The sequence below is a fragment of the Serinus canaria genome, chromosome 8 (genome assembly GCF_022539315.1).
Source record: "Serinus canaria isolate serCan28SL12 chromosome 8, serCan2020, whole genome shotgun sequence".
In the NCBI taxonomy this organism is placed as follows: Eukaryota; Metazoa; Chordata; class Aves; order Passeriformes; family Fringillidae; genus Serinus; species Serinus canaria.
In genome coordinates this window covers 5039926-5064728 of record NC_066322.1, presented here as the reverse complement: position 1 = coordinate 5064728, position 24803 = coordinate 5039926, and the positions used below count along the sequence as shown (strand labels likewise).

General features: G+C 40.8%; 1 protein-coding gene across 3 annotated transcripts in view; it reads right to left on the bottom strand.

Annotated features, from left to right (window-relative positions):
- The window catches only part of GLIS1 (GLIS family zinc finger 1), a 179371-nt gene that overhangs the window by 125397 nt on the left and 29171 nt on the right, over positions 1–24803 (bottom strand). The window contains exon 2 of one of the 3 annotated variants that reach the window (XM_030226825.2): positions 10024–10140. The exons of the other annotated variants lie outside the window; for them this stretch is intronic. The gene's annotated coding sequence lies outside the window, so the exon portion shown is untranslated. The remainder of the gene's footprint in view (positions 1–10023; positions 10141–24803) is intronic. 3 annotated transcript variants of the gene reach the window in all.

Here is a 24803-nt window from a genome sequence, read left to right as displayed (position 1 = left end):
AGTAAATTTTTATACAGTATAGAAGCGTGGTGTGCTTGCTACTTAACAATCCAGTTCTGTGCTGGATCTGTCACCACTACAGTAAAAAGTTTAAGTGTATCGTGTGCTTATAATAAATACTTTGCACAAAATTATTCATTCCACAGATGGACAAAATGGACTTTAATGCTTACTTTGTTTGCAGAATGCTATATAAACCCTGCTAGTTACAGGCAAGAATATGGAAGCCGTTTTGTTCTATTAAATAAAGGAAACAAGGTTCACATTTTAAAATTAATTCAATGAAAACTATTAAGTAGCTGGCTGCAAATGCTTTGGGAATTTATATATACACTCAGACATATATTTTTTTACCTGATACTAATTTCCCTCCCCCCCCTGCCTCTTAAACAAACACACTGTTAACCACATCATTCCCAAGGAGTTCTGCACAGGAATAGCTCCGAGTGAAGATGGCACAGCAGCATTCGTTACCCAAATATTGCAGCCCTGCCACATATTTCACACAAGGAAGGGTAAGGGTAAGGCACAAAGGCAGGGTAAGCCAGAAGGGTTTTCTGCCAGCAGATGCAATTTGATCTCTCCCATAGTCATGTTGGTTTAATACTAATAGCTGAGGAGGAACAGCCACAGCCCTCTTGTCTCTTGGCAGTATCAGCATCACTTTGGAGGATTAGTGCAGACTTCTGGCAAAGGAGTGACTTCTGAGAGCTTCTCTGTACTGGGCTTTGCCTTGACTTCAGCTCCCTTTTCTGGTTTCAGGGCAGCTAAGCTTTTGTCCTGAGCTGAGAACAGCCTGACAGCCCCATGCATTCTGCAGCCTGTTGTGAGCTTACAACACAAACCTAACCCAGAATTTTAGGTGCTCCTTTCCCAAGCTTCTCAACTTCCCAAGAGCAAAGGTGCTGGCTTGAAGGTGTAATTTCCCTCTGTGATTACAGACTTTCTTTTTATCCTCAACTACCTCTTTAGTTTTCCTACTTAACAACAAGCAAGATGTGGGATAACATTAGTCCTAAACAACCCCACAGCAACTGGGTGAGGCCACAAATGATGGGTTGAGCATCTAACTTACAAGAAAGTTGAGGGTTTGAGGAGAAGAGAGCTTCAGTTAAATAAAGCTAATTGTCTATCAAGAACCACAAACCAAAGCAACAGGAAAAAATATTAGAAAAAAAAAATGCATATAATTAGGAAATGTCACTGGTTTTTAAAACACTTTCATAGAACTTTATGTATCTGTGTTTCTCTGAGCTTCCAGCAACAGATTTCTAATCTGTCACAGCACAAGTCACACATCATAAAAAGTAATAATAACGTGGCTGGAGTCAGAGATCCCTGCACCACTCACAGCTACCCTACTGTGGAGCTTTTCACTCTCTCAGATGGCTCTTTCCATGGCTCCTATATCTCTCAGAGCTTCATACTAACTCCAGATACAAATTCTAACTTAAATTAAGACACCTGTATCAGGATGATAATTATGCAAGTCTTTGAGAACTGTAAGGATAATGCATCAGATCTTTTAGCTGGCATGTTTTATTCTACAGCTTCATCCCTAATTTACTCTGATTACCTGTTTACTCTCTGGATTGTGTATAGTCCACAATGGTTTAAATTACTCACCTGCTTGCACTTAAGCATTTGGCTTCTATAAAATTATAGGGAAGTGAAATGGAAATGTACTTTCCAATAATCAATGCCATCCCTGTCAAAATCTCAGCTGGGTAAACACAGTTCAAGCATACAGACTTATGCCACCTTTAACAAAACCATTTGGTGAAGATCTGTGAAAACCTCTAATAGAGATGTCAGTTTTTACTCCTGGATTTATCTAACAGAGTTTTTAGCACTGCAATCTCCCATTATGTACTTTGAAGCTCAGATTACTAAGCCACATGAATATCTTTAATGGCAACACAGCAACCTTTCTTTGTAGTCACATCAAAAGCGGCAGGATATGATTTTAATCCAATGGGCTTGAGCAAATGCAACATTTGGGTAACTCCAAAATTGTATTCAGCTCATCTGATTTCATCAGTAGCTCAGGAGTTCTCACAGCGACATCAACACCTGCAATTCTCAGGTGTGCAGTGGGAGATCAAGGCAAGACTTCAGGTTATTTTGCTCCATCTTGCTGGAGCACCATGACTCCAGAAACTTCTGAGTCATACATATGCACAAGCACACAATGTTTCAGCACAGATTGTCTGTGTTCTTACTGAGATACAGCTCAAATCCAAATAAAACTGAATTAGCACATCCAGGGAAGCTTCCCAGCAACAACAGATTTACTTACCAAAATGACAACATGCCCCAAGCATTTGAAAACCAGGCTAGATCAGTAAGACCTTAAGGAATTTTTCACTACCCATAGGATAAGCATCCTGTTCTTATCAAAACCATAGAGAATTTTAAGTGATTTTTTTTTTTCTGCAGTAACCATGTGGCAAACCTGAGAGATGCCCTTCAGCACACAAGATATATCAGTAGTTTAACTTCATGATACAAAATGGCAGGGGAAGCAAACACAGGAGAAAGAACCAGAGAACTATTGTTAGGATCATTTAGCTATTCAGAGAAAGAAAATTCAAGCATGTTTTCTTATGAAATAACAGTAACAATTGGCTTTGTCATCTAATTCCCTACAGGTTTTATTGGTCTCCAATAGAGACTTAGATGAAGAGCATCATGCAGATGAACTCAGTGAGCTGGCATGTGTTTGGGAAATCCAGCAGAAGGAAGGGAGATAGTTGTTTGAGAGAGGAAAATTACAGTGTGTGAAGGCACAACAGAGGGAACAAGAGGATAACAGGATGAAGTGATAAAGTGACAAAGGATCAGGGACAAAGCAAATTATCAACTTTTTTGAAGACAAAGCAAGAAATATTATACCCAAAGCAAAGGAACATTGGAGCAAACAACAGGATTTATTCAGGACATGATGGGATCTTATCACTGTAAGAAAATTCTGAAGATTTATCCCATCTACCATTTACCCATTCAAAGAAAAAATCATTAAGAAATAAGGAATTTCAGCTCTTCTTGACTGCAACAGAACTCAGACTTGCCTCAGAATAATCAGAGACAAAACCTGCACAGAGTGAACCACATAAGTGAACAGGAGACAGGCCTGTCAAATGTGAAACATTTTATTAACAGAAGGTCAGTCAACAAAATTAATTTGTGCAAGACTGACACAAGGAAATTTAGTATTACTTTAGTGTTTATGCTTTGGAAATTCTAAAGGACAAAACCCATGGAAATCTTCAACGCCGTTTTTAGAGCTGCTTTTCAGGGAGGAGCTGCCCTTTAAGTCTGAGTGACTAATGGCAACGAATGTAATCTGGTTTTTATTTGCAGTGCCAGGCTCATTTGGCTTGTGTAAAATGCAACCCTTTGTTTGGTAAACAAGCAAATTAAACTGGTGATCCAGAGAATCTTGGAAACTTTACTTAAATAAAGGAGCTTCTCTCTCAGAGTCATGGCTTAAAGTTGGAAGGTGTTTCCAGATTATCATGGTCTTTGCTGTCAAGATCAAATAGGTCAAATCTTTGCTAATATAGTCATGCCCTATTAAAAATAAAAGTAGTGAATAAACATCTATTTACTCATAAAGAAACAGCCTCAGCTCCTTATGAAGCCAGAATAGTGCTGCCTGATGTATTATAACTTAATTAAAATAATTACATCACCGGAAATACCCTCAAATATGACAAGTATCTATGCCAATGTTATGATAGGAAGACTAATATAAAAAAAAAATAGGAAATGGGGAAAGAGGAAAGAAAAGTATGCCCAGCAAGAACTGGGTAATCCCTCCAAAATATTGCTAAGATTTGGAATCTTTGGAAAGATAACCTAAGACATATGTGAACCTTGGGGGAATATTCCATGTGAGAGGCTCCTCCCAGGCAGTGAACAGGTCCATGGCAGTCAGGGTGACACACTGGCATCCCAAAAGGCAGAACCACACAGCATCACCTTCCTCCAGCTGAACTGTGCCCATTTACTGACTGCCAGCCTGCCTGGAGCAGGAGTGCAGATATTCCTTGGGATTCATGTGAAGCAGCAATCTCCCCATGTATGCAGGGCAAATGCTGCTCCTTGCTGGTAAAGCTGCCTGTCCTGAAAGCAGCCAGAGACAGAAATGCAAGTGCAGCTGCTCATGCCAGTAAGAGTAAAGTGCTTTGCTCTGCCCATCTCTCAGCATCCCTGGGCAGAGCAGAGGCTGCAGTGACAAAGCCTGTGAGTTCTGAGTGTGTCCGAGGCTATTGCAAGGAGCAAGGCAGTGCCTCCCAGGCACTGACTATTTCCAGACCATGGAAAATGCAATACTGAAAACAACTCGTTGATTCTCATGCTGCAGCTCTTCCAAAAAATAAATTATGCAAAAATGACACCCTCTGGCTGCCTGGACTGAGCTGTTTTCTAACATCTTAGATGGAACTGCTGTCAGGTACTGACAGAATTTGGAAAATGTTTGCTGCAGAAACCAAAGGCTGAACAACACAGGGACTCCAAGGACATTGCTGGCCAAAACACTTGTTTCTCCCCTTCCTGAAGAACTTAGGGAGCAGAAGCAGGATACCCTTTGCTGCATTACAACAGATCACTGTGCTGAACCCCAGGCAGTCGCACATATTTAAATGCACAATTCAAGTTTAAAGGAGCTGGGGAAGATCTAATCTTGGCCCAGTGACACACAGGGTAAGTAACCCGTTCCTAAAGACCAAAGTTAGTTTAAGAAACCAGCAGTCAGAAAACACATCTTTCCTTCTACAAACAGAATAAGCTGTTAAGAAACCAGAGATGTGGTAAATCTAGAAGCCCTTGCTGTCATTTTCACAGGCCTACACTTCACAGTAAGGCTGGAACTGCCCTTGATTTATGCCCAAACAACACAAAGTCTGACAAACTGAAATATGCAAAATGAGATAAAGTGAAGCAGGTTCCTTCTGAGTTGAGACATCTCTTCCATCTCTAGCGAGTAACACAGTTGAGTACACATGTAAATCCATTCTATCTGCTCTTTCTCATTGTGAGGTTAAGCTCAAGACAGCAATAAACTCCCTTCTGAATTGTTTTGATTTTGTTGGTTTAAACTTGATCCTCAGTGCTTGGATTTTTTTTTTATTTTATTTGATTATACACACTCTTTCAGGAAGGAATGCAGGGGGCTCTCTCCATCTTTCAGTGAGGATGATGAGATTACCTTGAATTTTGTAACACTGCAGCTGATATGTTAAACTGAAGATAGAGTAGCCCCTTTGCCCCAAGGTATGTGTGATTTCTAAGAATCTACATGTGCCAATATCACTGTTTGGATATTAACTCAATGCAAAATCAGCAGCCAAAACACAAATTAGAGCTGGTGGTAAACCAGCTCCCAATCTGTTTGGGACCATGCAATGAGATCCCCCAGGAATTTGCTGTAATATTTTGGCTACTCTAAGCCTGCTGGTCACAAGCAGAGAGTCAGACCAACATCCTAATAATAAGCAAAATATGAAATACCATGATAGCTTGAGATACAACTCTACCACACACTCATGCACTCTTTCTTTTTCCTTCACAGATAAATCATCAGCTGTTAGGGGCAGGGGGGAATTTATACCTTTTTTATCTCGTGGATCTTCCCTAACCCAGCACATTGCCAACACCATGTTAACGGTTTTTGAATATGCCCCTGAAGAACAAAGATACTCCTTTTGCCAGATCCCAGTATTTACAAGCAAGCCCAAATCTGTGAGAAAATTCAATTGAACGCAGATGGCAGGAAATTCCTCTAAAATGACAGTGGCCAAATTCAAACCACAAGACATGAAAATAACCCAACGTACTAGACATGAAGAACATATCTTATAGATTTTTCCTCATGCAATTCACAATCTGTGATTGATTACTGGGAAGACAGACTGCAGATTTATTGGACTTCTGTAGAACAAGTATTCCATTTGCAACAATTAAATCTTATGTGGCTGAAAAATAGGTTGGAGGAACCAGTGGATGGCTCTGACACTGAGGAATGCATTTCTAGGTTGTCCGTAAGACTGTAGCTTGTTTAATTTTGCACTACATCCCACTGTGCACTGATTTGTTAAGTGTAATTAAAAGAATTGACTCGAATTTTTTGTCACTGTATCAAAAAACTAGACTTGAGAAATATTATTTGTACTATCATAACTTAATTTTTTCAACGACAGAAGCTGTCCATCTTTTTTGTGATTTAACAGCTAACTTATTCATTTGTGTCCTTAAAAAAAAAAAAAAAGGTGCTACACACCTGGCAACCTGCAGATGGAGGCTGGACAAACTATTCATGCTTCATTCTCATGTGAGGAGGAAGATAGGAAGATGATGTAGTTTCCATGCCAAAGAGACCAACTACATATTGGTGACTGGACTAAATCTGGAAATCACTGAAACACCAGGAATGTGTTCTGTCTGTGTCTGCTGTAAAACTCTGTGGAAACCTGAGGACAGAAAGGCTGGGTCTGATATCAGACAAATCCCACCAACCTGCATCACAAGAAACAGAACAGCCATCTTCTTCCCTTTTGCTTTACCTCAAATCCTGGTGACCAGGGAATTCTGAAGGGCAGGATTGACCCATAACATTTCTGCTACCACTTTTTTTGTGTATTTCTAGCACATTTTCAGGATTATTATGGTTTGGGTCAATACACAAATGAATTACTTGCTCTCCAGTTGCAGGCAATCTGGTTAGCTAACTAGAGTCAGAAATGTTATCAAGCAACTGAGCAATACCAGGAAACATGGGAAGACCTTGCTGAGCAGAGCAGGGATAAGGCTTAAGGGCATCCCATTAGGTACCACTCACTGCTCCTAGTCCTGCTTTCTTCTGACCACCCAGAGGAATTCAGCTCCTTCCCCTCCATTCCCTCCCACAGCTCCTGCTAGGACAAGACTGGCAGCAGAGCCTTCCTGCTGGCCCTCGTGGCAGGCACAGGCTGCAGCCTGGCCACAGATTGTGTTGTCCACACAGCAGCAGACAGAAACCTGGCAGCCCCTTCACTCTGCACTGACCCCCAAACCCCTCCCTGGCCTCTGCCCCTGCACATCCATCAGCGTTCTCAGGAATTCTGCACAGGGAAGATCCTTGCTGAGCCTGCAAAGGATACTTGTGTAACAGCACACAAAACAAACACAACCTATTTTCAAATTAAATACCATCTCCTCTCCCAGTCACTGGGAGTAAAGGCAGCATTTGGGCCCTGAAGAGGACTTGGCAGCCTCTCCTCCAGGCAGGAGATAGACAGTGTGGATAATCTGTTCTACAATAACCTGGTGAATTGCTCAAGCACGAGCTGCCCAAGGATGTTGTGAGGCACCACCAGCTATGCTGATTTTATGAGCAACAGTAAGTTCTGGGCTGGGGCTAGGAATATCTCTTCTTTAACTTGTCTCCAGGTACTTTTTAATATAGCTAAGAGAGACTGGAAAACAATCTGCCTTGCAGACAAGCTTTCTCCCTCTCTGCCTTTATTTTCAACCTTCTCCCCATGTTTCCTTTTCCAAAATAATTCTTTAAACTCAAAAGTCCAAGGAGATATCTATGGAAAGAATAGCGAAGACATGAAGCAATTATGACTCAATCATGAAAATATAAACAAGTCTGATTCTGATCTTTCAGTAAATTTATAGGGGTAGAAATACATCAAATTTATGGCAATTGTTACCAAATGACAGTGGAAAATGCAATATCCAAATTCTAATTTCTGTATCAGCTCTTGGAAGGATAATCTGTCAAATACCTAAATTCCAATGCTTTAAAAGTACATCAAAAGAGATGCCTGTATAAAAAGGTGTTAGTGAATCCCTCACATTTGGTATCTGAATACTACCAAACCAGAGCACTGATCTGGGATAAAAGTAATGCTATTTTGACTCACTCATCTTCACTGAAGCCAATGAAAACCCTCCCACTGAGCAAAATCATACCCTTTTAAGGATGACAAAGAAAATCTGGTGAAGGTTGGCAGGAATGTGATATGATTAACATCTGCCTTTAGCATCCATGAGAGAAAACTGGCTCTGTGCCTGACCCTGGGCTTTAGGTGATACAATTTTTCAAGACTTTAGTTTTTTCAAAGACTTCTGGACCTACTGAATCCCATTGCCCGACCCTGAATTTCTCTCAGTTATTCTGACCCTGTAAACTCACACTCTAGCTGAACACAACTGCCAAAAAAGCATCCAATCTTAATTTCAGGAGGCAAAGAACCTTCATGTATTCCAGGGATGCTTTAGATCTCTTAATAAAAATTTATTAATTTTTTCATTTAATTTATTTGAACTCAGTTTCCAGCCCCCAGTTTTTGCTATGCTTTTTTTCTGCTACATTAAGAAACCTTTACTGTACAGAACTTTATTGTCATTAAGTCACTCAACTTTTCCAGTAAGATAAAAGGTAAGGCACTCACGTTCATGAATTTTTCTTCCTTTTTAATACACTTTCTCCGACTTGTAATGTTCTACTGGGAGCAGAATAAAACTCTCCAACACCTCAATGTATGTACTGCCACTGCTGGCCAGAACTCAGAACCACCTCAGGAGCTCAGGTTTTCCAGGACAAGGTGTCTCTCCTACTGCCCCAGCAGTACACAATACCAAGCTATGCTAAAATAATTTTTTCTCAGTGGGTTCCAACTTGACAAATGACTGAAAATGTACCTGGTGCACTACTCTGCTCTTGTCATGATTCAGCACTGAAACCACCTTCACATCCTTCAGGAAGTTCTATCAGCAATGGTTTAGGAGCTCCAGCCTTAAGTGTTAAAAGGTTTGACCATTGCATACACAAACCCACTGGATCCACCTCCTTTGGACTTGCTACTGTCAGTTACTCTGAGACAGCACTTTTATCTGTTTAGCAACTGTTTGAGCAATATCACATGATGTGTGTAAGGGGTTTTATGGTTTTTGATTATTTGAGGGTTTTTTCAAGAAAACCTCAAGCCATTAACCTCATAACCTCAAGGAAATCTGACATCAGATTTCTTGGACAAGAGGCACTTTCCTTACAACCACGCTAAACTAACTGCACGCCTGTTTTTCAATACTTCATCAAACCATGATATTGCCAAATATTAATTCCCATTAACTGGCTCAACACCACCCCATGTGTTCATTTTTTAATGTTTTGGTCCAAAATCCATTTCATGCTAGTTTTCACAGCGATGCCATCAGTAAAAGTTTGAGGCATAAGGAAAAGAACCACTTCAGTGATGTGAAACATTAACAGCAGTGTCCAACAACAGCCACAGAAGCCATGGCTCCTTAGTGCCAGAAACAAAACAGACACCCACTGATTTTGTACACAGTGATCAAACAGAAAGACAGGAGAAATGGGGCAAGGTGGAGGAAAGGAAAAGAAGTGGAGTGTGAGCCTTGCTCACAGTCAGTCTCAGTAGCTGCTCTAGATCCAAGGAACACACTGCAGAGCAGCTGGGGCTGTCAGAACCTCTCAGGGCTATTAAACACCTCAGAAAAGCTATCCTATGGTATTAGTAGTATGATTCATTTTAAGAGATAAGAAGATCTCTGAGATCCTCATTACCCTTTAATTTATTCCTCTGAAGCACCATTTCACAGAGAGCCTTGTGACTCTTTCTCCCATGCTCAGCTCTGAGCACAGGGTAGCAATCTCAACTCCTGCCAGCACGGCAACTGCAGACAGGATTAGACATCTCCCAGCTGTGTGCATCAAGAGGATGAACTCACTGCAGACCTCAGGGGTCAGCCTGGGCTTCATTCAAACTTGTGCAGGAGTCAGCAAAGCCAACTGAGTCATAGGCAATCTGCTTCCCACAGAGCCATCAGCTTTTGAGGATGAAGCAGTTGCTACTGCTGCAACACTGATTTGTGTCACACTTCTGATCCCATGTGACTCACCCCCACGTTCCCCTCTTATCCCTGTAGTTTCTTTGTCCCATGTCTCCAGGCCATGCTGAGGGCAGCACAAGACAGCTAAGTGGCAATGGTTATCCAGTCACTCACCTCCCACTGCTGAAGAAGAGAAAGCACCAGATCAGCTCCTGCCCTCAGAGCAGACACCAGGAGAAGGAGGGATCACTCCAGCTAGTCAGAGAAACAATAGGTATGGAGAGGAAAGGCCTATAAAGTGAAAAACTGACATTAGGTCTTGAAAAGCAAAGTTCCATTAATCTGAGGAGAAAGAATGGGAGATGCATCCTAGGAAGGTGGTTGGAGGGAGGAAGGCAAGCAGACAGCAATGATCCAACAGAACACACTGTTATTTGTTGTTTAAAAAGGGAAGCACGAGTGTAAGTGCACAGGATGAAATTAAAGACAGAAAGCAGGAAAATACAGTCTGATCAGGGAGATCTATTGTTACACACAAGTTTCTCCAAAAATACAATCCTTGGTCATATGGAGAAATCACTAGTAAACCTGCAGTACAGAGAAACTCCACAGTGGCAGAAGGAGCATTTAGTCAAACAACTCTTCTCTGGCAGAATTTAGGATAGAGAATATCATACAACACTTCCATATATAAGGATCAATAGGAATGGACAAAGGATCTGGAGACTCAGCCTCTGTTTCCCCACTTGCAAACAGGGATAACTCATGCCACAAGGGTAATGTAAAGATGAAAATGAACCAGCACAGCCTGCAATACAAGATGCTGTGAAGAGTAGAGAGTACTATTGGTAAAATGGGAGAAAATCTAGTGGAGCAAAGACAAGAAGTACCACCCAGGAGCAGAAAGAAAATGAAAAGAGTAAGGACCTAAAAATCATGACAAGCCCTACAATTCTGTGTTTGCAGAATTGCCTTGTTAAGCTCTTCAAGGGCAATCACTTACTGTAAGCGATGTCTAACTGTGTGTGAATCACCCCTCTCTCCATTACCTGCTCCCCCCCCCTCCCCGCTCCTTGTAGCAAAAAAAAAAAAAAAAAAAGAAAAAAAAAGAAAACAAAAGAAGAAAAAGGTGTATACTTCTGTTGTCCTCTTCACACAAACTATCCACTCAGAGCTGTGCTGGATGGACATTCACAACACAAATACTTTCCACTAATGTTGCTCATGGTGACAACCCCTTCAGCATCTAGCTGGAAGCCCTGTGGGGCAGCTGTTCTACCAGGAAAGGTGAAGGTAAAATCATCCTCTACAGTTGGTGGTTTTGATTTTGCCAGGTTTTTCCTTCTCCTGCCTTGAGCTGCCCCCTGCCCATGTGCTGCCAGCACACACATGGATCTTGGTAACCTTGGTAAGCACTCAGCTGTTACCAGAAAAAGAAGGATACAAATAACTAATCTGATAGACTGCATAGGCAATACTCAAAACTCCTTCCACACCCGGGTGAACAGAAATGCAGCAGCGCCTGTGCCCACAGTGGGCGGATCTCCAGGATCTCAAGCCTGGAGCCAAAAGATACATCCACTGCATGAATTACAAATTGCTCTTTAGGGAAAACAAAACAAAACAAACCCCACCTTTCAAAAGTACTGATGATGCATATCTATCCGAGGTAAAAAAATTCAGAGGCAATTACAGATCCCTAGAGGGGAGCAGACAAAAGTGAACAGGAAATAACCAGAGGAATGCCAAAATCCTGTAACCGGGAGGAAGATTTCTACAATGTGCTGTTGGAAAGTCAGCATGAACCAGCACAAGCAGCACAGTTGCATTTAAACCTTCACAAATTACTGATGTTCTCAATCACATGCTGGAGCTCTGAACTGCTCAGGTAAGCTGGATCCATCCGCACAGGCAGATGGCGGAGTCCAGCAGCGCTGTGGAGGTGGGTGATGTTACCAGCAGGGTTTGCTGTGACCGAGCACTGAGTCACTCTCCCTGGGGTCACAGGGCAGGGTTAAGTCCAGCCTACAGCTGTATCTTTGGTGACAATGCCCCTCTCTGTGCCACACAGCAACTGTTTGATGGGGCATCTGCTCAGCAGTCCCCGGAAGGGTCTCAAGGTCACAGAAATTCTGCCTGGTCAACCGTGGTGCTGGTTCAGTGGCAATTTAAAAGCAACATTCTCTCTCGAAGTACTCCTGACGCCATTCTCCTCTGCACAAGTAAACAACAAAGAAGTCATTTCAGTTTCTGTAAACATGTTTTTCTTCATGAGCTGGCTGCTTGGTGTGCATTACATGCCGTGCTGGCACGGGCTGAGATGTCTTACAAAAACGCTTTCCACTAATACTGGAATCTTTCTGCTCTGAAGGAATGCTGGGTTGCACAAGAGAGGCATCAAGAATCAGTTCTGCCTTTTCCCCCACAATTTCAGATACCGAGGAATTGGTTTTATGTTAATTGCACATTCCAGTTTAACAAAACCCTTGGGTGAGTCAAAATTTTAAAAGAACTTTTTCCCTCCATTTTTTCAGAGAAGGAGAAGAAAATGATAATATTTAATAAAGCTAAATGAGTACTTATTAGGCTGAAATAGAGAACACTGATTGTTCCAGAATAGAACAGCCAAATTCTGTTCTCACTCTAACTGAATAAATAGAATAAATACAGTGCATGCTATGAGAGCGAATGAAGAGAGATTTTTACCCTACAATTTTATATAAGGAATAGATCAGTAGGTAACTGGTGTGGGAACTTGGAAATAAGCAAAGCAGGAAAATACTTTGTTTAGCAAATGGGATGCTTTTCCACATCCATAAATTGGAGTTATGATTGACTCCAGTCAAGTGTGCTTTCTTTCCCCTCTGGTCTTCTCTAGGCTCGATTCTTACAACTCTTCCAATGGAGCTGGCAGACGAAGATGTCCCTGACACAATTTTGATGAAAACCTATTAAAATAACTGTGCCGTTTTTGCTTTCTAATAATGAATACTCTAAAGCTTCCGTTGGGGAATCTCCTGTCACATTCTGATAAGAAAACCTTTTCTTCCTAGAGAAGTAAGGAAAAGCATCCAGCACTTACTTCAGACTTGTTGTGAGCTGAAAACTTCAGTATATTAACCAGCACTGCAGCTAGACTGTGGATCTCCAAATGCTGCTGGTTCCCAAGATAAATGGAATATCAAACTCATTCCTCCCCCGAGCTGTCAAGCTCCCCTGCTTGGTACAGATCATTACTAAGTCAGCAAGGCTCTCCCAGACACCCTGCAGTAACCAACTGATGAAGAGGACATTTCACAAATACAAGGACTGTGGTGTACTGTGGGCAGTGGATCACAGAAGGAATTGGAATATAAGGTCCATTAAAAGTCAGCAAGATTCATACTGCTCCATTTAGGAAATATAATTTTTGAAGCAGTTTTGATTAATGTGTTCTTTACTGTTAGCCTCTATAGAGATTCTTCATGTCCATAAAAACTCTTTATCCAGCCCTTAGTGCCAAAAAGTATCAGCCTGGCTTCAGCTCCTTTGAAAGCGAATCAAAATCTGTGCCTCAATTCTCTATAGCCTACACTGAATTTACACTTAAATTCAGTCCTGCACTCGTTCTGTCTCATTTGGGAGCACAAGAGCCTTTTACAAGAGTCAGGAGAGACACCCGCAACTTCAGATCTTAGGCGTCTGAATTAACCTTTGGGAAGTATCTTTGTCTTTTCACTAACTGCAGAACATGCCCACAGATCTGGTCTCTCAGCAGAAATGGTTTTAATTTTAAAGTCTAAATTTAGCTGGGATGCCACTAGTAAGATGTCTTAGTCCAGAGGGACTTTATGGTACATTTGATTATTCAACTGGAATATTTTTATCTCCACAATCACTAGCTCGTTTAGTTTGTTTTAAACTAATAAACACAGGCTACAGTTTTCAAACGCACGTTTTGCAGAGGGCATCTAAAAGGGGGAAATGTTGCTTTCTGCGAAGCCGGCTTTTGTTGCTAAGAGCATGAATGAAGACGAGCAGTGGGAGCCGGGTGCGTTTCGGTGCGGCGGTGCTGCCGGCAGTGACACTGCTGGGGCGGAGGCTGTGCCGGGGAAGCTCAGCGCGCCGGGAGCAGCGCCGTGCCGCGGTGGCCGTGCCGCGGTGGCCGTGCCAGCCCCGCGCGTCTCAGAGCCACCGACAGAAAAAGCAATAGAGGGTTTGTTTTCTACCCCTGTTCTGCCACACGGAACGAACGGCCCTTGCTCTGCTGCTCACGCTGTCCTCATTACCCGAACTGCCGGGATCAAATCCTTAGGTCGCTGTGTACATGATCTGATAACTGCAGGCAGGAGCTTTACAGCCCAAAGCGTTTCACGCTGCTCTGAGATGTCACAGGTACTGTAATTCAACTCAGCTCCCCGGTATCACCTTTCCAGCATCCATTATCTTATCTATTATCTTTGCTCTTTAGTCTTAAATGAAGTTAATTCCAGTCAGACTGCAGAATTTACTATAAAAGCATCTTATTTCTTGCAAGCACATTCTTTGGGCCACCAGAGTGCTTTATGCCAGATGTGCAGCTCTGTACACAATAATGGGCTTCATGAATTATAAACCTTTATGAAGGAGTAAAACAGTCTCTCAACTGCCCCTTGAAACGCTGAATGAAAACGCAGCAGAAGAAACATCTGCCCACTGGGCTCATGTCCATGCTGTGCTAGAACATCTCATCACCAAGATCAGCTTGGCACTGCATACAAGAAACAGCTGTAAAATGCTGAAGGAGAAATCCTTGTTTAGAGTGCAATTAGAATGTGCTTTTCTTGCTTAAACAGATTGTGATGTGAAAATAAATATACACAGGAAAGCTCAGATTTACTGCTCTGTTAACTAGACAGGTCTCCTATGGCTTGGATCATTCAGTGACAGCCCTGCCCTCCCCCTTCACTCCTTTCTGTTCTCAGCATCAGTCTATAGATGGGGATCACCATATTTCAAAACATCATCTGTCTTTTTGTCCCTTGGCATGATGCAGCTCCCGCCCTGCAGTCCCATTTCTCTGCCTCCCTGCCTGAACATCACTTGTATCTCCTCCTCTCAGGAAGGCCACTGAATTCCCTTGGTGCAGATTAAGTTATCCAGGAGACAAAGTCTTATGCTTGGAACACGAATACCCCACAGCAAAGGCCCCATGGCAGTTGTGTACCTCTATAGAGAATTACTGGCTCCTCTTTCATTTTTTCAGCAAAAGACCACCTGTGATTATCCCCAGTGTGCCTGTACACCAGACAGTACAAGAACATTAACTCACAGTAAGTCTGATTTGCACAGAGTGGGACAAGCTGACTATGCCCTGAACATGTCTGCACACCTAAACAGCCAACAGCACTTCAGGAAACCTCAGAGGTGTCCCCCCTTTTTACCTGGGCAGAATGTCCTAGAAAAGAAAAGGGAGCAAGTGGGGCTAAAAGCCTCAGCTGGAGACACTTTAATTACTTTTTGCAAGCTCAAAACTGTTCAAATTTAAAGAGATTCTTATAACGACAGTATTTTTAGAGCTCAGCTTTTTGCTCATATTCATGAATTTTCACTGCCACCTGCCCTCCATAGCTCCAAAGAAATAAAGCTCCTCTTCCAGATGCTTTTGTGTGATTTTAGAAGTCTCAGTATATATTCTTTATTTCAGCACTTGACACGATATTCAGTAATTCATAGCCTAGCTGCAGTGACCTTATTTCTCAATTATTTAAAATTTTTATTTTCTCTTCCCATGAAGTTTCAACCTGAAACAATCTGGTTCCCCACTCAGACTAAAAATGAAATACAAGGATCAGGTTGGATCAGGTTGGATAAGGTATGAATGGAATAAATACACAAAAACATGCCTGACTGAAGTACTTACTCAGATGTGTACTTGTTCATCCAAGGCCATGAGCTGCACCCATGATTTTCCAACATGTGTGGCTGGTGAACAGGCTCTACTTCCAGTCAGGAAAAATATCTGATTTGCTCCCCAAACCATTCCTTTATCAAGTACCTAAAATTATTCCTTTTGGTTATGGACTATGGACTCTTTCAGTCCATGGAACCTCAGATGGCACATGCCCATGCTACAAACTCAATGGAAGAGCACTCAAGGGCTGCAAACAAATGGAAATAGCAAAAAACCAATGTATCCATGGCTACCCTTTCTCAGGATTGCAGTTAAACTCCAGCCAAAAGGGACACTGTACAAACAAGGGGACAGCAGACATAAGCAAAGGCAGACAATGCACCTCAGAGTAAGAGATCCCACAGAGACCTGGAACTTTATTTCAAACCCAGAGATAACAGGGGTGACCAAGCTACATGATGAATGGTATAAAGGTAACCAGGGAATAATTAATTCTCACCTCCTTGTATCACAAGAAGATGATCAACAAGACTTCAGCAAAAAGGAACCACCCCATAACCACAGCACTGCAGCACTTCCTGAGACATCCAGGATCACTGCAGGCTCTGGTGGGACTCTTTTTTTTTTTTTTTTTTTTTTTTTTTTTTTTTTCTTTTTTTTTTTTTTTTTCTTTTCTGAGTTGTTTAGAAGCTAAAAGGGATAGAGCACACAGGGCTCCTGTCACCCAGGGAACAGACAATATCCTCCCAGGGGCTGGTCAATAATCACAGCTGTATTAACTGGCACCAGCTAACAGTTACCTTAAGCAATAAAACAGTCTCAAAGCTGGAAGAGTCCATTAGAGGGCAATTACTCAGAATAACAGGGAAGGTAATAATTTTCCATATCATACCTTCAAACTTTCAGACACATGGCACTGAAATCCAGTACAGCTCAACTGTAAATCAACTGTGCATCACAGGACTATTAAATGCTTTCAAACTGTTCAAAAAGTGTTTTCCCACTGCTTGGTACAAATTGAATCAAGATGTATTCACAGCTGTATGGATATCAGAAGGAATAATAATTTATTTTTTCTCCATTTCAATATCAATTTCTATTGCCGTATCTAATTTAATAGATTTTTTGGTCCAGTTTCACAGAATATGGCTGAAATGCAGGAAAGAAAAATGGTTGTTGACACCTCAAGCAGACATCTTTAGTCATGAATGGAAGCTTATTGTGCAATAAAAATAAAAGATCCAAAAAGATCTTTAAAATAACTTGTAAAGCTTTTTGGAAAGCTCACAGTAATGAATTTGCTGCTTGTTTACTAAGAAAATCCAGCTTAGATTTAAGATGAAAGTGGTAGAGAAACCAGATGTTAGGACAAATATCTGAACCTAACACAGTGCAAAAACAATTTAGTACTCATGTTTTTAATGATTCTCCCCCCCACATCTCATTCCATTTTGTCCATTTTGACTTCCCTGGAGCCTGATGGTCTCTTAAAATTATCTCATCCTACCCTAAAGGTCATGCTATAAAATTCAAGTTTGAGTGTTATACCAGCATTATACTTGATTTCAATCCTGTGACAACTTTCCTTCAGGACAAGAAATGACAAATTTCCTTCCCTAGCATGTCATTAAATGTTGTGCAATCCAAGCAGTAAAATACTACTAAGCAGCACATGGATTATGGACCATTCCACTCACGTTCCTGTAAGGTGCAAAGGAGAGGAGGCACCAAATGTAAACATCATGTGGCAGTTTCTGTGTAATCACAATGTGTCAGCTTTTAGTGGGGAGTTTCACTAAAATACAACTAAGCTATGAAAAACCATCAGAGAATATTGTGAATGCATATGTTCAAAAAACTGACTAGAAAAAAGCATGGTAGCTGGACAGGTAAAGGTCTATAAAACATGAGCACTAATTCAGTAAGTCCCCAGGCTGCACACTATTAGTGGCAGGAAGTTTTTGACTACATGCTTGACTCCTTCTGCTCTTCCTTCAGCATTTGCTGCCACTTCCATTAATATAGAGAATATTTAACTTTAATCCAGTATGGGTGTTTATACATCTGGGAGCATCAATCAAATTCATCTGTCTCATGGAAAAGAGATTAGAAGGATCGCTAAGATGTTATCTTTGCAACTCTGTAAATTGTGTCCAATCTTCCCCAACAAATCTTCCCAGGTAGGTGATGATTTCACAAACTCTCTGCCCCTCAATACATCAAGCTCACACACTGATCTACAAGGGCTGATCTAGCTGTATGTGTGTGACAGTCCCAACAATGTCATCTCATGCTGCTAAGAGCCAGGCTTTTCTACTGTCTTTCTTTCCCAAGCAAATCCAGGTCTATCATCTCTTACTTAGCTCAGCCTTACCTCCTAACAAGTAAAGCTACAAGTCAAACCTTGTGCCTTGGCACACAGAAATCAGGAAAAATTCCCCCCACCAAGTTATTTTAAAATTATTATAATTATTACTAAAAGTAACTGTGAGTGGCAGTCATGTTTACTGTCAAAGACATCCCTGAATTCACCTTTCAGATCAGGGGGAGCTACTGTAGCAGAGTGGTACTAAATGGCTGTGCTGGCTCCAAATCAGACCCCACCTTGTTTTGCTCTGTAACACACACAGAACAGGCAGTCATTTCATGGACCATTTCATGAGCCACTCACACCGAGGACACACCAAGTCCTAAACCACATTTCCATGATCCCAAGCCTTCATCTTGAAGTAAAGCATTACTAATCATTGGTGTTGTGGAAGACTAACAGAAGGATTTGAGCTGCATCAACCTCCAATCAATCTGGGATCTAACATAAATTCTCCAGAAGCCTAAAAGCACCTGAATAATTTTAGGGAAGACTTATCTTTGCCTTTAATACAGCAAGAAAAACAAAGTTCGGAACCCAGATCTCAATTTTTTTAAAAAAATGTGTTTCCGGGACATACACTTCAGAGAGGAAAAGAACAGGAGTTCTATACAAACATTTTACAGTCTCCTTTTACACAAAGGCCTAAACCACTGGGTTATCTAGATACACCACAAATATAGATTTGAAGCCTCTCTATCATGGAATCACGGAATGCTAAAATAAAGAGCTGAGTTGAAATTTTCTGCTGGAAAATAATCCTATTAAGCACAGGTAAGAAAACAATTATTACTTTTTGCAATCAATAGGGTCTATTTTCAACTTCAACAACTGATTGTGTCCATACAATCAATTACTACAGGACCATGGGTGTTATGGAAGTCATGACAGAGTTATGTCAGCAGAGAACAAGTTCTCAGCTCAAAGGATGTGCTCTTTTCCTTTGGTTCTCAGACAATCAATTTTTCCACATTCATCAAGGTAACAGTTTTAGCCAATACACAGTAAGAGTAAAACTATTCTACTTTTTGCACTAACTACATAAAACAAATCAAACTCTCATTAATCCTGTAACTATTTGGAATTTTATAGTTTTATTTTTTTAACTACACCTCTGAAAAGTTACCTCAATTTTTTTAGAACTTTTTTCTCTGATTCTGCATTTTCAAAAGGTACTTAAAATGCAGATCAGATTGTGTCTTTTGATACTAAGTTTTCTAGTTGTCACATTGCTTTGATTATTTCTAACATCTGGGATCAGCATGTGCCATTTCAAGGCATGAAAAAGTTTGTACAATAGAACAGTCAGTTCTGAGCAAGAATTCTGCAGCTTGCACTATTGATACTATGCACCTCCAGAGAGTCAAAGTGTACTGAAAGCACTCCAAAAGCACATTTCTTCCTGGCTTTTCTCTAATTCCAAGCTCTGAAGACATAAGCAGTCAGCCAATAAAGCCTTCTAGCATCAGCTCCTAAATTCTACAAAAGGCATGTTGGGTGCATCAGCATTTTTTACAGCTGGACTCAGGATCTGCCTGAGTGAGCAGTGCTGCAGAGGTCCTCATGTGTTTTTTTGATGCATGTGATTTGCCATGGGTGCAGAAACTTGTTTCTATGTGAAATTGTGAAGGAGGGCAATGGGAAAAGACAGTTTTAGTAGAAAAGCTGATAAACTATTTTCTCTATGAATTAAAGTCACCAAGATCAGTCCCTTGGGTGTGCACTTTGCTGATTTCTTTAATTCAAATGAGTAACTTTTCAATGTTGCCTGCTGTTTCTCCTCCCATGGAGCCAAGGGCTCTTGAAAAACCCTTGTGAGTGGATGGGCCTTTTCTGCATCCATGTCTGGATGCCTCTCTTTTTCCCAACTGGAAGAACAATTCAACGTGGCCTTTCCACAAAAGCTGGGCTGAAGTTTACTGTCCATGTCTCCCATTTCTTCTACACTATTGTCCTTCTCTCAAAAACGGCTTTCTGTGTTCTCTGTGTTCCCAAGGATACCCACTGTGTGCTGCAGGTCTGGACAACTTCCTCTGCTCCTCCCATTTTTTTTCCTTCTGTCACCAAGCTCCAAGAATTACTTCTCTGTGAGGAGAGACCAGTCAGGCAATGGTGAGACCATCATCTTTTTAGTGACCTTTTGCAGCCTGAAACCCCACACCCATGAAATTAAAGGGTTTCATGCTTCCCTTATAGATGTTTTAGTTTTCTGTTGGAAGGTATTGCTTTTCTTCCACAAATGCTGCAGTAATTCTATAAAACTTTCATTTTTCCAGACAGGATTACCTAATGGATAAACAAACCACTATTGTACTGTATCACTGTGCTAGTAGTGACTGAACAAGCACAAAAATCACACAGTGTAACTTCCAGATCCCAAAATGAAAATCACTTAATCTTTCTGATTGCTGGGCAAAAAAAAAAAAAAAAAGAGAAAAAACCCACCAAACTTTCAGCAAGATTCAGCTTTTGGTGGTTAAAGTTCTATCCAGTGATGTCTGCAGCATAATCCAACTACAGCTCATCAAGAAAAATATTATTTCTTTACTTGACTGGGTGCTCGGATCCCTAGTTTGAGGATTTTTAACAGTTGTCTGATTTGCAAGGTGGTCACAGCACACACGACTTCTACTGTTGTAGCTTGCACCAAAGAACTGCACTTTTGACTAACTGCACATATGAAGCTGTTATGCCATCCATGTTTTCCAGCTGGGAGAAAAAAACAATCCTAAAATCTATCTGAGATCATAGCAAAGCAGCTGATACCGTTCAGAAGACCACAAACATGTGGGTGAAATGCTAAATTTTCAATGCTCTTTAAAGAAAAAAGCAAACAGGAAGATCCTTATGAAAACACTGAGTGGGAGATATTATCTTGCCTGACAAAGGCTTGCACTGCAAGACCACTAAACTAAAGAAACTGAAAATATACCCTTTAGCAAAGAATAAAGTTGAAATCAATCTTAACCGTCTTGTTTGCAAACGGAATCTGATCCTCATATTTCAAAGTAGCTGAAAATGACTCAAGACAAATTCACAAATCCAGTTACTCAACATGAGATAATGGAAATTATGGCTCTATAACTCATAAGGGATGCTTCTCAGAAAATTTCTGGAAAGTGCTGTACAATTATGGATGATGAAACAATGGATTTCTCCAAAAGACAGCTAGTGGTTTTATGTCTGCAGTATGTGGATGACAACAAGAACATTCATACAGAGTTCGCCAGATCCTGCTATACTTGTGATGAAATCTCATCAGTAATGAGAATGTTGTGTGTGGATCTAAGGGACATCCAGTGGTATGGATAATGCTGCAAGGGTGCTGGTAAATGGCAATCTCTGCAAGAGCCTGACTACAGAAGGAAGAACTGTAAGTCATTAATACTCACTGTGTAGGATTTTTCCCTTATCTAAACAGACATTTCTGAAAACATTTCTCTTTTTTGGAAATTCCCAAAAAGGGTGAAGCATATTAACAAGGATTTGTTGCAGACATCACCTTGACTCTGTGTCTTCTATCTAGCATGAAGAATCACATTCTGAGAACTTGGCACACATGAAACTCAGGAAGATGTAAAAAGCACAGTGAAAGATCCTGCATTAATAGCACAGCAGCTCAAATGGGAAAGCCTAATACCCCCTTTGGCCCTGAATTAACAGAGTCCTGGCTATGGTAAACAAGAACCTTTTCACAGCCCTGCACGGCCTGGATATATTATGAGAGAAGGCCACTTTCTTACACAAAGACATGAAATGCCTTCAGCCATCCAATTGGGATAAAAGTTACAACTTGTTTGTATCCAATAGCTTTTCACCAAAGATTGCTGGAGTGCCCCAACGCAGTTACAGAAAATTAGAAGGGAGTTGTCTAAGTGTATCTGTGCTGAAGTAATGTTTTTATAGCACCCAGTATTCAATCAATTTGAATGCAGAGGCTTAGAAAATGATTCAAGATCTTTAAACTCACATAACAACTCCAAACAAAACAGAAATGCAAAAACAAAAAAGCCTTCAAGTGGCTGATTCTGATTTCAGCTGTAATTGCCTGATTACTCAGAGCCTTCTGCTGCAAGCCAACTGTAAGCTCACAGGAAGGTCCTTGTAGTCTGTTCAGCAGTACCTAAGCTGGCTCTGCCAAGGCTGGAATCCAGAACAGCACAACTGCTAATTTTGGTGTTACCAGCTGTCAGTGCTGTAAGCAAGCACAGTTCTAACACTGTCATATTAAAAACTGAGCTTCAATCCAGGCTGAGACACTTACTTCTCCAAGGTTTTGTGGTTTTGAAAATGAGAATAAAACTGATGACTTAGAGCTTACAGGTATTTTGGAAGAATTAGTATCAAGAAATTTAGGCAAAGACGAGTGACTAGAATTTTGGGTTATAATTATAATAATAATAATCCCTTTTTTTGAAGGGATTAAAGGCCCCAGAACCTCAATTTATTTGTGCCTCTGGTGGCTCTAGAGCTAAAGCCTTTGAAGTTCACACATACCATAAAAGAGACATTGCTTCAATTCTTATAAAACCTGCAGTTACTAACAGCCTGAATTTTGCACTGAGATGCTCAACTTGGTCTACAGGCCATGCATTACTGGTTTTAGAGCCACAATGACTACTCAGAACTAAGATCAGAACATCTTTCAAGGCATTTTTCATTTTAAAATGCTGGTCTGGAGTCCCTCATTCTCTGCTCAGCCTGAGACCAGAGGAAACCCTGAGAAAGGGCCAGTCTTGTAGAAATAAGAGCGTCCATTACATACCAGTATTTCTGCCCCCATAGGACATCCCCCTAGATTGATGCCTTGATTCTCTTTGCCAAACTGGAAATGCTTAAGATACACAATGCTTGATCCCTCTGTGTCCCCAAGGAACTACTTCAACATGAACAACTCAAGGAACTGATTTGGGTTCCCTCCTCCCTCTCAGTACAGACAACAAATACAAAAAGTCTTCATGAAGTAGTTTGTCAGAAACCTTTAGCTTTATCATCAGAACATCTATTTGTATGATTTGCAAGTATTCCTTCCTTATAAGAAGTCTGACTTCATAATTCAGCACAGTTTGATCCAGAGATAGTTGGCATCTTTACAGTGAGTAGATAAGTAATGTTTTCATGCAATGTGACAGTAGTTACTGTGCGTATAGCAGAGTAAAGTAATTGACTCTCCTGATTTATTACAAATGCTATCAACACAAAATTCACAGTAAGACTTTCATTATTCTGTGTTTTCTGTATAAACATCTCCATGGGTTTTGTCAATCCATTTTACATCCAAAAAAACGTAACAGCAGGGATGCATAAAATATAAATATGTCTGAGTCTGTATTTTGACTATTTCTAAGAAATATGCTTTAAGCAATTAAAATGATAAATAGAATAGGAAAGGAAGCTACTTCATTGTTTAAATCCAACATTTCATGCTCAAATGATTTCACAGGATCTTTCTCTTCTTCAGATTGTCCTTCCATTTACCTGGATTTCGCCCTGCCCCCAACCCTGGAGGAAATGAACTACAGACAGTTTGGGGGGAGATCAGATTTATGTGTCTTAAACACTATAAAGACTTATTATATATTGCAGACAAAAGTTAGACAGTTCCTGCCAAAAACCCAGTCTATATATCCCTAGCTGCAGACTGAGCTGATGCCATAACCTGCAGTTTGGAATGTGTTTAAATCAGGCATTACCCAAGGTACAGATCAGGTGCTTCCAACCACCCAAAGAAGTGTGTGCTGAGTGTAACCGTGTGGATACTGCTGGCTTTACACAGCTACAGTGCAGTGGAGAAATTTCACATCATCTGGTTTATGACACCTGAACCATCTGTAAAATCAACCCTCAGGGCTTTCTGGAAGTGGACCACTCCTCTCCTAAAAGGCATCTTCATTCAAAAAGCTTCAAGTCTCTCTCTTACAAGGTCAGATTTAAAGCTGGGCTTTCCAAGAACAAAAGTGAGGGCCAGACACAAAACATGTCACTGTATTCACACACCTGTCTGTGTGCCAGGTGAGGATGAAGACTGAATACCTGGGAGGGAGCAGTCTACTTGGGTATCTACATGAGCAAACTGGCTACAGTCCTCTGTCATGTTTGGCTGTCAAGGTGGGAAAATTCAGTCCTCAATGAGACAATGCTTTTGCCTTAATTGTGAAAAACTTTACAATTTTTACTTTAACTTTCGGGTTAGATTTTCAAATATCACTTTCCTGGATGGCAAGACATGAGACATTCATTAACTGCTGTGTCAAACAAGCAGATGGAAGTTCTATCACTAAGTATTTTTTTCCAATTCTACGGTTCTTTCAACAGCTATAAGCAAACAGTAGCACTCTTGTCCATCAGGAAGAGTCTGTGGACCAGACAGATCCTATTGGCTGGAAATCAAGATAACTCCCATAGAGATTTAAAAAAAAGTAAATTGACTCTATTCTAAAACCTTAAAGACATTTGTTGGCAAAGAAAGTATACATACTGCGCTTGCATCTGAAAAAAAGATCCTGCAAATGTTTACTTTGCAAAACAGCCATTTCTTCTATTCCCATTTTTACATCTGTATGTCAGCAATGATTTGAAGTATTTATTTGCAAGTTATTATTTTTAAATACAGCTAGGAAGCTGCATGCATGACTGTGGATCCTGATACAGCAGTCTTCTAGAAAAGTAGCGCTTCTATAATCACCACAGACTCTACCTTTAGAGTCCTAGGTT